Source organism: Cololabis saira, chromosome 24 (assembly GCF_033807715.1).
Source record: "Cololabis saira isolate AMF1-May2022 chromosome 24, fColSai1.1, whole genome shotgun sequence".
Taxonomy (NCBI): domain Eukaryota; kingdom Metazoa; phylum Chordata; class Actinopteri; order Beloniformes; family Belonidae; genus Cololabis; species Cololabis saira.
In genome coordinates, this window is record NC_084610.1 from 23,716,861 (window position 1) to 23,733,272 (window position 16,412).

Sequence of the window (16,412 nt, forward strand, 5' to 3'; positions counted from 1 at the left end):
CAATTTTCCTGTCTCTTTTCTTTTTTTGTATCTCTCTTTTTGTCTTTCAAGATATTGCTGATATTTCTCAGGATCTTCCTTGATTGTGTCACTGTATTTTTTTGACCGTTGAGCTGCTTTAGCTGGGGCCATGTTGACATCTTCAAACAAAAATAATGTAAATTATGGTTTGTCACTGTTCAATTATGTATCATAGTAAAGTAGTGCATGGTAAATTACGATAATATATTCTAGTTATAAGGTAATAAACAGATAAATTGTCATTACTATCACTGATAGTCATCACCATCACAGTCACTTTTGTGATGGTAATGACACGTGATGTAATGACAATTCTCACTCTTTGCAGAAAATGTTGGCAAATTTTTTGACTAGCTAAGCTAACAGGTTAGCTAAGCACACTGTACACTGAATATATGTAAATAAAGTGAAATGTCCTATTAATGAATTAAAATACTCAACTAGTGACTTGTTTGGTAATGACGCCTAATAAACATACTCAGATCAGGGTGTATAAAACATCAAATTGCTTACATATGTGAGCATCAAAAAATCAGGCTTCTGCCTCATGTCTGGGAATGTTCCTCTGGAGCATCTAATTTGCATGCAACAATGTAAGTAACTGTTTGTAAAAACTTTATTGCTCTCTAAAATGTTGAGTGTGATGGTAATGACGGATGTATGAGGGACAGCGATATTTAACTATAAATAAATTGCAAATTGAACAAATATAAATTATATGAATTTGAAGAATGCCTTTTTAAGTTGTTACAAGGAAATGCAAAGTAAAGTTTTAATGAATTTAGCACATTTTATTGCTTTATTATAGAGGGGATGTCAAAAAGTCTGGGTTGGGGACAAACCCAAAACAGTGAAATTCTTGCACATTTCCATTTTCAACACACTGAAAAAGTATTAAAATGTCATCATTGAGACAGTTATTTTTTTTCATAGCTACTACAACTTAACCTTAACAAATGCAATAATTGTTTTTTCTAAAAAACATTTTTTTCTTGAAAATTTACCATGGGAACAGAAAAACTCCCTTAATTGAAGAATCACCCTTATACACAGTTTTTCTTTCTTGGTTTCCAACTCAAACATTATTTTCTCCTCGTGGCGAGTTTTCTTGGCTGATGTGACACTTCTGCGTGATATTCAGACTTTCCAGCTTGAACGCGGACGAGTCGGTCGTGACGTCATCGTCGCTGCAACGCTGGGCGGGTCTGAGACTCTCTGCATGACACTTACGACTTCAGGCGGGTTTTTCTCGGTGCATTGAAGGTGTAAATACGTTTTATCATGTAAAAGTCCCCCCCCTTCAGCTTTACCCGCTCTGGAGCTCCTTAATGTCTCCAACAGCTGGAAACAGCAGGAAACAGCTGGAAACAGCTGCTCAGCTGCTCTAGAGGAAGATAAACACCTTACCTTCAGTTGGTGGACAGAATCCGTTTGAGACCCGGGACAGACCCGTTTCCTGCCCTGATTAAACCCTTTACAGTCGCTCACAGCAACTGAACAGCTGGGATGGGAGTGTAAAATGAACCAACCTTTGTGTCCTGAAGGAAACATTCCATCTGACCCTTGAACGCAGACTGACACTATCTAGATCTGTTTCCAGATAAGCTCCTTCCTTCACCTTCTCCTGTTTTTACTCCTAATTTTACTAATTTATTCCTACTGGACGTGGATGAACTCAGCAAAATAATCCCTGGAATGACCAAATGACAGCGAGCTAAAAATGAAGTGTGACAGCGAGCTAAAAAACAACTATATGATCAAAGTTTGTTCCTTTAGTTTATAATAAGCGGTGACCCTGGAACCCACCCGGGGTCATAAATGAGCTGTAAAAGGGCTTGGTCCGGGTGAGAGACAGCACACAGCTCCGTTTACAGGAAATCACTTGAGTCTTTATCAGAGTAGAAGGTAATTACATGAAGGAGGTACCAAAGATAAAACTCTGACCCTTGACCACCAAGTCAGGACGGTCCGTTCACGTCTAAATCCACACAATCAAGTAGTACAGAAGAGTATTAGAGCCAGGCAGGAAAATAATAAAATAATATTTTAGAGGATTTTTTTTTTTCATTATGCACATTATGCAAAAAGTAGAAATGTCGAGAAAAAAGTCAAAATGTTGAGAAAAAAGTCTATTGTGGTGGACACAATAACGGACCTCGCACCTATCAGGACTGTATGGAAGGGGGCGTGGTCACAAGTGTTTATTGGTTGCTTAGCAACGTATGCTTGTTTTCTGTTATCAACTGTTAGTTGTCAACTGTCAGTTCTTTTACCAGTTGGATTCCGCTGTCACGGAATAAAGAAGTGTTTTACCAACCTCTGGAGTCGAGCCTCATCCCGCCACACTATATTGATTTGAAACACATATCACACATATGCAGTTGCATAACGTTCCACTCTAAGGATGTAAGTTAGTTAGTTAGTTAGTTACGGTGGCTGCTGCAGAGCTGTCATTCGCTCTCCTAACTGGATTTGATGGGCCAGAGGAGACATTTTGCCTTTATTCACCAAATTGTATTTCAACTTTATTCTCAAAATTTTGACTTTATTCACAAAATTTAGACTTTATTCTTGAAATTGTATTTCAACATTAAGCTCAACATTTCAACTTTTTTTCTCGAAATTGTATCTCAACATTAATCTCAACATTTTGACTTTTTTCTCGACATTTCGACTTTTTTCTTGAAGTGCACAATAAAAAAAAAATATTTCGCCCTCAAATATTTTTTCTCCTGCATGGTCCTGACACTCTTCCGTACAAGTAGTGATGTTTGATACCATGGATTTCCTTTCCGATCCGATATTGAGTAAAATGTGCCCAATAAATCTATTACAGCTATTATAGCTTCAGAATGAAAGACATGAGAGTCACTTATGTAGCTATTTATTTTAAAAGGTAGCAGCCTCATTCACAATATAGATGACATATCACAACCAAAAAACCAGAGTGTTTGAAAAATGTGTTTCCATCACTAAAAAAAGATCCTTAATAAGAATAATAAAACCATTAAAATAAAAAAGAGAATAATAAACAAAAATAAGAACTATTATTAAAGTGAAAAAAGTAGTACCTACCAGCAGCGTGTAGTTTAGACTAAATCTGAATAGTTTAGTTACTTTCCACCTGTTAATGATAAACATTACCACAAATGACTTTTGAAGTATCAAAAGTATCTATAATTTCATTTGGAGCATTTCTAATATAAAAGGACAAGAAGTATAAAGTAGTATTAGGATCAAACTTGGCTCAGCTGGCGGTCCCAGCTCGTCTGGTGACCCTTCATTATCTCCAGAACTCCCAGCATTCCTCCAGTCTGCTATGTGGAAACACTGGTATGACTGTCTTTTTATAAATATTGCTGTATGTTTTCAAAAGAAAAAATGCAGGCACTCTGGTGGCTTGAAAAAAGTTAAAAAAAAAAAACTTTATTTGGACTGGGTTACATTCTAAAAAACACCAACGCGTGTCGGCTTACGCCTTCCTCAGGATGTATGGAGACAAGAGACAACAAACATAATATATAGAATTCAGTTCAGCTGTGGCTCCTCAGGTCTATGCAGTTCTCCTCCAGGCCTGAAGGAGGCGCCGGCAGGAGCACCCAGATATTCTGCTCCCTGAACAATCAAACAAAATAAATTGACTGTTAATAAGTTACACAGTGTAGCAGTATAACGTAAATCAAGAGTGCCAAAATGAAAACCATACAAAGAATAATAAAACTAAATATATAGAGAAAATCTCCCCTCCTGTAAACAAAACATGACAGTAAGTCACAAAATGGCCTGAAAAGTAATGACAAAACAGAAGAGCAATGTGAATATAAATGCAAACAAAGAGACCCAACAGAAGAAAACTAATAATTATACAACAAAAATAACTAAATCATAGAAAAGATGAAAGGTCAAAATCCTCATTGAGGCCAGGGAAGCTGGTGGCCCTGGGGGGGTTTAGGGTTGGGGGGGCTGGACCCCTTAACAGGGTTTAGGGGGTCCATCAGGACATGAATCCAATAAGCCTCTCTCTGCTTGAGGCCCTGAATCTGTCCCCACCCCTTGCATCAACACTGATCACCTCAATCCCTGAAACTCGTAGAGAAGAGTCATCTGTGTGTTGTGCCTCCATATAGTGTTTGGCCATTGGGTAGTTCACATTTTTGGTACGAATGGCATATTTTTGTTCAGCCACCCTGTCCCTCAATCTCCTTTTTGTGAGGCCTACGTAAAAACAACCACAGATGCATTCAAGCCGGTATACAACATGAGTAGTGTTACAATTCATAAAGCTGGAAATAAAATAGAACTTGTTGTTAAAAACATCCATAAAAGTGTCAGTTCTGACCATATTGTCACAGCATTTACAGTTGCCACACCGAAAATTTCCCCCTTGGTCGACGCTGTATGTTTGTTTGTCTTTTTTAATGGACCTGAGTCTAAATAAAAAGATTGATTTATTGATTGATGCAGTCGTTGGAGTAGAGGGAGAAGAGCAGTGGTGAGAGGACGCACCCCTGGGGGGGCCAGTGCTGATGGTCCGGGTGCTGGATGTGATGCTCCCCAGCCTCACCTGCTGCCTCCTGTCACTCAGGAAGCTGGTGATCCTCTGACAGGTGGGGGCAGGCACGCTGAGCTGGGTGAGCTTCTGGTGGAGGATTACAGGAGGATGGTGTTGAACACTGAGCTGAAGTCCACAAACAGGATCCTCGCGTACCTCCCTGGGGTGTCCAGGTGACGCAGGTGTGGTGCAGTCCTATGTTGACTGCGTCATCCACCGACCTTTTTGCCCGGTAGGCAAACTGCAGGGGGTGGAGCAGGGAGCCTGTGATTAGATTAGACTTTATTGTAATTGCACAGTTCAAAAGTACAGGGCAATGGAATGCAGTTAGTAGTCTAACCAAGTGCTAATAAACACATATAAATACATATAAATACATATATATATATATATATATATATATCAGGTGGCTCAGGATTTCATGACCACAGATGTCAGGGCGACAGGCCTGGCGTCATTTAGTCCTGTGATGGTGGGTTTCTTGGGAACTGGGATGATGGTGGAGTTTTTGAGTCACAGCTCCAGGGACCAGTTGAAGATCCGTGTAAAGGTGGAAGCCAGGGGGCTTGGGGGGGTGATGGTGGTCTGATTGTCGAACCTGCAGTAAAAACTGTTCAGCTGGTTCGGAGCCTGAGGCGCCTGCAGGGCGTGGAGATGTTCTTCTGAACCCGCTGATGTTCTGCAGATGTTCTTCTGAACCCGCTGATGTTCTGCAGATGTTCTTCTGAACCCGCTGATGTTCTGCAGATGTTCTTCTGAACCCGCTGATGTTCTGCAGATGTTCTTCTGAACCCGCTGATGTTCTGCAGATGTTCTTCTGAACCCGCTGATGTTCTGCAGACCTCTCCACACAGAAAAGGGATCAGAGTTGGCAGAAAGGCGACTCTGCAGTCTTTCTCCTTAGCTCATCTTTGCTCTTCTGATCTCCCTCGCCAGCGTGTTCCTGGCCTGCTTGAACAGGCTCCATCACCGCTCCTCTAGACCACTGGTCCCCAACCTTTTCTGTACCGCGGACTGGTTTACAGTTTTTCTCAGTCGCTTTGGTGCTATTCTCAGATCAGAATGAAAGTTCTCATAACTATTAGTTCAACCTCCACAACATGTAGTCCTTTGTCCACATCATAGTAGCAGTTTATCCTTCCTCTGAACACATTGCAAATGCTTTTGGACATGTATCAGTTGCTCTCATACAATTCTCTGCTGTTTTACAACATTATCATTTGTTTATGTCATGTCAGTCAAAATGAACTATACTTATGGACGCTGAATAGTCATTTCCTAAAAAACTAATAGTCCTCATTTCATTGCTTTAGTCATTACATACAAAATTGTTGAACAAGTTATCAAATTGTGTCAAGCTAATTTACTGTAATACCTTTCTTTATCATTTTTTCCTGGAAATCTCTCTAAATTGAACAATTGCTCTCAGGTGAACTTCAGTTTTCACTCATGAGGAGGTGTGTGAAGCATTTAGTTGCAACCAATGACAAGCCACTTGTCCACAATCACTCAGGGCTGAATCCCATGAACCATCACTTGGCAAGCATATATAGACCGAGCAAGACATGTGTACCATTTCTACAATTCTGTGACACAGAAATGGAAGGTCAGCATGGTGGAAGAGGGGTGAGGATGCGGGGAGGAAGGGGAAGGGGACAAAACAGGGGACAAAACAGGGGAAGAGGGGGAAGAGGCCGAATACATACGCATATTCCTAATGAAATTAGGGCTACAATTGTGGACCATGTTATCAATCACGGCCTCACAATGGCTGAGGCTGGTCGGAGGGTGCAGCCAAATGTTGGAAGAACCACTGTGAATTCAAACATTCAAACATTTCGAAGGGAGAACAGGTATGTATAGTATTTGACAGTAATCCAACATCTCATGCAGTAATATCTCATGTTTACTGTGCATTGGTGTAATTTTACTCTGCACCACATAGGATTGAAAGACAACCTCACAGAGGTGGAAGAGGTCCCCTTTTTACCCCGCAGCAAGAGGAAGCCATTTGTGCAATGGTGATTGCAAACAATGCAATAAGGTTGAGAGAAATTCAAAGCGCTGTCATAGAGGATAACAATGTATTTGGCAATATTGAATCTGTGTCAATTGCTACAATTGATAGAGTGCTCAAAAGAAATGAAATGCGCATGAAACAATTGTACAAAGTGCCATTTGACCGGAACAGTGACAGAGTGAAGGAGATCCGTCACCAGTATGTACAGGTAAAACATGTCTTCTATGTATACTCTAATTTTCAGCACTGTAAACTGTTTTACTTTGTGTAGTCCCATGCAGTACACTAGCAATTCTCTCTCTCTCTCTCTCTCTCTCTCTCTCTCTCTCTCTCTCTCTCTCTCTCTCTCTCTCTCTCTCTCTCTCTCTCTCTCTCTCTCTCTCTCTCTCTCTCTCTCTCTCTCTCTCTCTCTCTCTCTCTCTCTCTCTCTCTCTCTCTCTCTCTCTCTCTCTCTCTCTCTCTCTCAATAAAGCGTGTACTGGAGCTGGAAGCAAGGGAACCACTGCACACATTCATCTACATCGATGAGGCGGGTTTCAATCTGGCCAAAGGTAGAAGGCGTGGAAGGAATAGAATAGGACAGAGAGCAACCACTGACATCCCAGGCCAACGCGGAGGAAATATCACAATGTGTGCAGCCATCTCGGAGAATGCAGTCCTCACCCATATCCCACGCATTGGTCCATATAATACACAACACCTGCTCACTTTTTTAGACTCTCTTTACAGGGATATAATCCCCGAGAATGAGAGGGGTGGAGGCCAACAGAGCAATTATGTCGTCGTATGGGATAATGTCCGTTTTCACCTTTCACCTCTGGTCAGGCAGTGGTTTGCTGCACATGATGACAGGATGCTGGTCGAGTATCTCCCTCCCTACTCCCCATTCCTTAATCCAATTGAGGAGTTTTTTTCTGCTTGGAGGTGGAAGGTTTATGACCGGCGTCCACATACACAAATGGCCCTGCTAGCAGCCATGGATGCAGCATGTGACGACATCACAGCAGATTCATGCAGAGGGTGGATTCGCCACTCCAGAAGATACTTTCCTCGTTGCATTGCAAGGGATGATATCCGTTGTGATGTAGATGAAAATATGTGGCCAGACAGACAGGAACGTCTGGATGTGCCAGAATGATTTACTGTACCTATGTTCAGTTAGAATATGTACTGCTATAGTGTATTGTTCACATTTGTGCACAGCTTTACCAAAAAGGTGTTTCTTATGTTTGTTCTACAGTAAATTAGTGACTGTAGTGTATTTCTCTTTTGCACAATGCTGTAGAATTGCAAAGAGCATACAGTAAAAATGTGAAACATACATATTCAGTGTCTTGTACTCAGTTACTCCCCTAACTACAGCAATGTGTAACTTTACTGTAGTTTTCAAATGGCTGTACAAGTAGTGTATAGTTCTGCCTTGAGCATTTTCAGGTAGTGTCACCAAGTCTTGACCTTTTTTTTTACATTAGAAAACTCTTAGAGAATATAGTGTCCTAATGAAAACATGACAAAGCCATTTGACTATCATGCTCATAAACGATGGTGACAGGACTTCTCATTTTGACGACACTGACAGTTTCATTGACATGAGTACTTGCTTTTGAGGGATAGACAATCCATTTTGAGCAAGTGACGCGCTTTTGCAGGTCATCCACTGGGTTTTGCAGTTTGTGATAATTGTTCTGAGAAATGCACTAAGTGTTGTGCAAATGTTAAGAGTGATCTGAGAATAGCACCAAAGCGACTGAGAAAAACTGTAATGTCTGACAATATTTTCACGGCACAATCTAAAGGTGTAGCTGTTAAAAACTAAATAAAATGACGTGTGGTGACGCACGTCAAGGTCGCGACACCACACGTCATTTTATCTAGTTTTGTGAGAGTGTGACGAATGTAACAGAGAGAATCCGGTCACTTTTCAGAATAGATAGATAGATAGATAGATAGATAGATAGATAGATAGCGACTCAGCAGCAGAACTGTGCAGCCGCTGTCGGCGCTTCTGAACCGCCGTTAGATCGCAGAAATAACGCAGTTTTCTGCTATGGCACCCGGCGCTCTTTCACCAGAGAAGAGCTGATGAACATTAGGGGAACAACTCCAGCGGATTTATTTCCCACTTTTCTTTTACCATCAGTGGAATTATTGGACATTCTAGTCAAAGGTGCGCTCACCTTTGTTCACGCGGTGAAGCGCCGGAGGAGAGGTAAACGGGCCGGCGCGCTCGTGCGTCTCCGCCGGCGCGGACTCCGCACACCTTTACCTGGCATATTTCTCTCCAATGTGCGATCACTCTGCAATAAAATGGACGAACTTTAACTACTGGTGGGGAAAAACAGAGACCTTTCTTCATCTTCCGTTATTTGCTTCACGGAGACGTGGCTGTGTGGTCTCATCCCAGACTCTGCGCTGCAGCTGGCAGGCTTCCAGCTCTTCAGAGTCGACAGAGACACGCAGCTCTCCGAAAAAAAGAAAGGTGGAGGAATCTGCTTTTACATCAACAACGGCTGGTGCAAGGATGTGACAGTGATCCAGCAACACTGTTCTCCCGATCTGGAATGTTTTATTATAAACTGCAAACCCTTCTACTCTCCCCGTGAGTTCTCCTCATTCATTGTGGTCGGTGTTTACATCACTCTGCAGGCCCACGTGCAGGACGCCCAGCCTGTGCTCGCCGACCAGATACTGAACGTCGAGCGGACAAACCCGGACTCCTTAGTTACTGTCCTCGGTGACTTTAACAAAGGTAACCTCAGCCATGAACTCCCAAAATACAGACAATTAATTAAATGCCCGACCAGAGAAGGAAACATCTTGGATCACTGTTACTCTACAGTGAGCAGACCTTATCATGCCGTCCCTCGAGCTGCACTGGGACACTCAGACCACCTCATGGTCCACCTGATTCCTGCATACAAGCAGAAATTAAGGCTCTGCAGACCTGTTGTGAGGACATCAAAACAATGGACCAGGAAAGCTGTGGAGGATCTTCAGGCATGCTTGGACTGTACTGGCTGGGATGTTTTCAGGACTTCTACCAGCAGTCTGGATGACCTCACAGAGGTTGTTACTTCTTACATCAGCTTCTGTGAGGACAGTTGTGTTCCATCACTAACCAGGGTTAGTTACAACAATGACAAACCCTGGTTCTCTTCTAAGCTCAGAAGGCTGAGGCTGCAGAAGGAGGAAGCGTTCAGGAGTGGCGACAAGGACAGGCTCAAAAAGGCAAAGTACACGTTTAGCAAGGAGGTGAGAGCAGCTAAACGACTGTACTCTGAGAAACTACGCCAACAGTTCTCAGACAATGATGCCAGCTCAGTCTGGAAGGGACTGAGATGGATCACAAATTACAAACCCAGAGCCCCCCCCTCCACCAACGGCCGACGCCTAGCCAACGACCTGAATGAGTTCTACTGTCGCTTTTATAAACAAAGGGACAGTCCTGACACCATCCCCCGGGACTGCATTCAAATTCCCCAGTTCCATTCCTCCAACAGCACCCCCGCCTCCCCAGCAGGGGCTGGAGCCTCTCCACCACTTCACACCCCAGAGGCCCCATCCTCCACCCCCCCACACCACTGCGACGCCCCTCTCTATCCTGGAGAGGGACGTTAATAAAATATTCAAAAAACAAAACCCCCGCAAAGCAGCAGGACCGGACTCTGTCTCCCCATCCACCCTGAAGCACTGTGCCGATCAGCTGTCTCCGGTGTTCACGGTCATCTATAACACCTCCCTGGAGACATACCATGTGCCAGCCTGCTTCAAAACCTCCACCATCATACCTGTCCCCAAAAAACCAAGGACCACAGGACTTAACGACTACAGACCCGTCGCCCTGACCTCTGTGGTCATGAAGTCTTTTGAGCGCCTTGTGCTGCCACACCTCAAAAACATCACCGACCCACTACTGGATCCCCTGCAGTTCGCCTACAGAGCCAACAGGTCTGTAGACGATGCTGTAAATATGGCCCTGCACTTCATCCTCCAGCACCTGGACTCCACAGGAACCTACGCCAGGATCCTGTTCGTGGACTTCAGCTCTGCTTTCAACACCATCATCCCATCTCCGCTCCAGGACAAGCTCTCCCAGCTGAACGTGCCTGACTCCACCTGCAGGTGGATCACTGACTTCCTGTCTGACAGGAAGCAGTGGGTGAAGCTGGGGAAACATGTCTCTGACCCTCGGACCATCAGCACCGGATCCCCTCAAGGCTGCGTTCTCTCTCCTCTACTCTTCTCCCTGTACACCAACAGCTGCACCTCCAGTCATCAGTCCGTCAAGCTCCTGAAGTTTGCGGACGACACCACCCTCATTGGACTCATATCTGATGGTGATGAGTCCGCCTACAGGTGGGAGGTGGACCAGCTGGTGACCTGGTGCGGTCAGAACAACCTAGAGCTCAACGCTCTAAAGACAGTGGAGATGATAGTGGACTACAGGAGGAACGCAGCCCAACCTGCCCCCATCACCCTGTGTGACTCCCCAGCAGACTCTGTGGAGTCCTACCGCTTCCTGGGGACCATCATCAGCCAGGACCTCAAGTGGGAGCTGAACATCACCTCCCTCACCAAAAAAGCACAGCAGAGGATGTACTTCCTGCGGCAGCTGAAGAAATTCAACCTGCCAAAGACAATGATGGTGCAGTTTTACACGGCCATCATTGAGTCCATCCTCACCTCTTCCATCACCATCTGGTACGCTGCTGCCACTGTGAAGGACAGGAGCAGGCTGCAGCGTATCATCCGCTATGCAGAGAAGGTGATTGGCTGCAACGTCCCATCTCTGCAGGGCCTGCACACTTCCAGGACCCTGAAGCGTGCAGGAAAGATTGCAGCAGACCCCTCCCACCCCGGACATAAACTGTTCCAGACTCTTCCCTCTGGCAGGAGGCTGCGCTCCATCAGGACCAAAACCTCATGCCACAAGAACAGTTTTTTCCCGTCTGCAGCTGTCCTCGTCAACAAGGCCCCCGGTCCCCGGTCCCCCCTCCCCCCACCCCCCACATTAACGTAAATATTCCAACCCCGTAACATTTGTACAGACTCATATCCGGCACTTTACAAACCTCATTGTACATTTCTGTCTATACTTTTACCTATCCTAAGTTCCTAAGTCACTTTTGTACAGACTCACCCGGCACTTTAAAACCTCATTTTGTACATTTCTGGTCTACATTTTATTTTATTATTTATACTTTTTATTGTTTATACATTTTATTTTATCTCTTATATATTTGTTTTTATAATTGCATTGTGTTGCACCAATCACCATAACAAATTCCTCGTGTGAAAACTTGGCAATAAACCCTTTTCTGATTCTGATTCTGGTACGAGGCACGTTTTTTTTGGAGGTCAGCAATTTAGCTGGGATTTGGTTACTGCCAAGGTTGCTTTTCCCCTCTTAGGATCAGATTTTTTGTGTGCATATGGCCTACTCGTGGATGTAAAAAACCACTGCTTAATTGACGCTGTCACTTTTTGTTCGTATGCAAGCACACCAAGTGCTTCTACTACCATACACCTATCCAGCCTGCTCCCTGTCACGGATAGTTTCCAGCAGCTGCTCGCCGAGTTCCCGGCGCTCACATGGCCCACTTTCTCCTCTGCTACTGCCAAGCATGGTGTGGAGCACCACATCAGCACCACTGGTCCGCCTGTGTACGCCCGCGCGTGGTGCCTCGACCCGGCCAAACTTGCTGTGGCCAAGGCAGAGTTCGAGACCATGGAGCGCCTGGGGATTGTTCGACGTTCTAACAGTCCTTGGGCCTCTCCCCTGCACATCGTCCCCAAACCGGGCGGTGGCTGGTGGCCTTGCGGAGACTATCGACGGCTCAACGCCAACAATGCCTGACCGCTACCCAGTTCCCCATGTCCAGGACTTTTCAGCACACCTCGCCGGTAAGGTAATTTTTTCAAAGGTGGACCTTATCAGAGGATACCATCAGGTGCCGGTACACCCTCTTGACATCCCTAAAACTGCAGTGATCACACCATTTGGTTTGTTTGAGTTCCTACGCACGCCTTTTGGGCTCAAAAATGCAGCTCAGACTTTCCAACGGTTAATGGACTCAGTTTTACGTCACCTCACTTTTGTTTTTGTGTACCTCAATGATATCCTCATAGCAAGTTCATCTCTTTCTGAGCACCTGTCACACCTTCGCATTCTTTTCGAGCGGCTTAGTCAGCATGGCCTTATCATTAATCCAGCTAAACGCCAGTTAGGCCTCTCCGCCCTTGACTTTCTGGGGCACAGGGTCACTGAGGATGGGGTGGTCCCTCTGCCATCCAAGGTGGAGGCAGTTACCGTTTTTCCACGCCCGCACACTGTGAAAGCACTGCAGGAGTTCCTCGGTATGGTTAACTTTTACCTCCGTTTCCTACCTGGGGCGGCCCACACCATGCGACCACTGTATGAGGCCCTGAAAGGCGGCAAGCCCAAACGTGAGGTGGACTGGAACCCAGAAAGAGACAAAGCCTTTGCTAATGCCCTGGCTAGAGCCACCATGCTGGCTCATCCTGACTCCTCAGCTCCCATTGCACTGACCACTGACGCCTCAGACTATGCTGTGGGGGCGGTTTATGAGCAGTGGGTGGGTACCGCCTGGCAGCCTCTCGCTTTTTTCAGCAGGCAGTTACGCAGCACGAGCAGAAGTATAGCACCTTTGACCGTGAGCTACTTGGTGTTTACCTGGCTATCCGACATCTTCGTTCCATGCTGGAAGGGCGCCGTTTCACAGTTTTTGTGGACCACAAGCAGCTTACCTTTGCCATGTCTAAAATCACTGAGCCATGGTCTGCAGCGACAGTTGACTTACATTTTTGAGTTCACAACGGACATCAAACACGTGGCAGGGAAGAGCAACCACGTCGCTGACTGCCTCTCGCGGGCGGTTGCAGGAGCAGTCCACCTCGCCCTAGACTACGGAAACCTGGCAGCGGACCAGGCTGCAGATCCGGGTGTGCAGGCTTTTCGTTCATCCACTACAGGTCTGCAGCTGCAGGACATAAAGTTTAATGAAGCTGGCACTCAATTTTTAAGAAGAAAAGCAAGAAAAGAAAGAAATTAAAGATGAATGGAGCCAGGTTAATTTAGCAGACTATGTCAAGTATTTAGTGATTTCAGAGCCTTTTTAAATTCATGAGGACACAAGTTACCTAAATATAATTGCGGAGATTTATAATATTCCATTGGTCATGAAATCACTGGCTTCCAGAGTTTAAAATCTTTTTTTTTTTTTTACCTTGTCTGCACACATATTAATGATTGATACCATGACGGTAGAAACCAAAAACATATGTATGTGCATTATTACTATATTTAATATATATACATATATACACCTACAGTCAGTCCGGAAAGTATTCAGAACGCTTCACCTTTCCCACATTCTTTTATGTTACAGCCCTATTGATAATAGGAATAAATTATTTTTTTTCTTCTTAGAATTCTACACAAAACACCCCATAATGACAACATGAAAGAAGTTTTGATGAGTCTTTTGTAAATTTATTAAAAATAAAAATAACAAAAAATCATATGAGCATAAGTATTCATAATGTTTGCTTAATACTTTGTAGAAGCTCCTCTGGCAGCAATTACAGCCTCAAGTCTTTTTGAATAGGTTGCTACAAGTTTGGCACACCTATTGTTGGGCAGTTTTGCCCATTCTTCCTTACAGACCCTCTCAAGCTCCATCAGGTTGGATGGGGAGCGTCAGTGTACAGCCATTTTCAGATCTCTCCAGAGATGTTGATGGGATTCAGGTCTGGGTTCTGGCTGGGCCACTCAAGGACATTGACATGGTTGTTCTGAAGCCCCTCCTTTAATATTTTGGCTGTGTGCTTTGGGTCGTTGTCCTGCTGAAAGATGAAGCGTCGTCCTGGTCTGAGGTCAACAGCACTCTGGATCAGGATTTCATCCAAGATGTCTCTGTACATGGCTGCATTCATCTTTCCCTCAATCCTGACTAGTCGCCCAGGTCCTGCTGATGAAAAACACCCCCACAGCATGATGCTGCCACCACCATGCTTCACTGTGGGGATGGTGTTCTCCAGGTGATGAGCGGTGCCTGGTCAAATGCCTTCCGGACAAAACGGGAAGTCTGAAAAGATTCGTCCAGCTAACATTTAGTTAACCTTAATGACAATGGGACAGCTGTCCCCAGGACAGTCGAAACCCTTGTCTATATCAGGAAGTGGCTGTCCTGACATCTGTTTACAAAGCATGTGACAGTTCATAAGGACAAACTAGTTCAAAAGTTTGATTAACCTCACAATTGATATTGTGAATAAATGCAAAAACAAAACAACGACTGACTATAATGAAATAGACATGAAAATAGTAAAAAAGGTTGCTGACGGGATCTCCAAACCTCTAACGCATATTTTTAACTTATCATTACAAACTGGTCAATTTCCCCAATGGCATGAAAATAGCTAAAGTTATACCGTTGTACAAAACTGGAGACAAACACCACTTCACAAATTACAGAGCTGTCTCTCTTTTCCCACAATTCTCAAAAATTTTGGAAAAACTATTTAATAACAAATTAGACAATTTCACAGATAAACGCAATTTACTCTCTGACAGTCAGTATGGATTCCGAAAAACCCGAACAACTTTCCATAGATGAAAAGAAATACGCAGTTGGTTTATTCACTGATCTAAAAAAAGCTTTCGATACAATAAATCATGACATATTATTCAATAAATTGGAACTATATGGGATAAGGGGGTGTGCATTACAGTGGGTTAGAAGCTACTTAAAGAACAGGAAACCATTTGTGAAGATGGGAGAAAATCAATCACAATGTTTGGACATTGAGTGTGGAGTCCCCCAGGGGTCAGTGTTGGGTCCTAAACTGTTTATCATCTATATCAATGACATATGTGAAACATCACAAATACTGAAATTCATACTATTTGCCGATGACACAAACATATTTTATTCTGGTGAGAATTTACAGCAACCTTTGGACAATATTACCTCAGAATTTGATGAAATTAAGGAATGGTTTGACAATAACAAGTTATCATTAAACTTAAACAAAACAAAAATTATGGTATTTGGAAACAATAAAAACAATCAAGCACAGGTACAGATTGAGGGTGGAAACATTGAAAGAGTACATGAAATTACATTTCTTGGGGTAATTATAGATGACAAGATTTGCTGGAAATCTCATATTAAACATCCACAACAAAGTATCTAGAGGCATCTCAGTTTTGGCCAGAGCAAAGCAATTCCTGGATAATAAATCATTCTGTTTTGTTCCCTGGTTTTGCCTTATCTAAGTTACTGTTTAGAGGTTTGAAGAAATATATATACATATAAAAGTTCACTGCAACCACTATTCATTCTGCAGAAAAGAGCCATAAGGATAATTCATAAGGCTGGTTTTCATGAACACACCAATTCATTATTCTTCAATTATAAAATAATTACATTTTTTGACATAGTAGAATTCCAAACTGCACAATTCATGTATAAAGCTAAGAACAACTTATTACCATCTTACTTACAGGAAATGTTTTATAACAGAGAGGAAAAGTATAATTTAAGGGTTTCTCTAAATTTTAAGACTTGTAGACTCGTCATATATATATATATATGGGCATGTGTGTACAAATATACAAATATATAGAAATATTCAACTATGTGTATGTATGTATGTATGCATGTATAAGTTTTCAATGAAATTCAATTCAATTTTATTTATATAGCGTCTAATACAACAGATGTTGTCTGTGTGTGTGTGTATGTGTATGTGTGTGAGTTTAATTACAGTGTATAATAATAATAATAATAATAA

At 43.3% G+C, this 16,412-nt stretch overlaps 1 protein-coding gene across 1 annotated transcript in view; it reads right to left on the reverse strand.

The window, feature by feature from the left end:
* The window catches only part of LOC133425279 (NACHT, LRR and PYD domains-containing protein 12-like), a 110,625-nt gene extending 108,850 nt beyond the window's left edge, over window positions 1-1,775 (reverse strand). Inside the window, exon 1 of the mRNA XM_061716035.1 lies at window positions 1,429-1,775. The gene's annotated coding sequence lies outside the window, so the exon portion shown is untranslated. The remainder of the gene's footprint in view (window positions 1-1,428) is intronic.
* Between the last annotated feature and the right edge of the window lie 14,637 nt (window positions 1,776-16,412).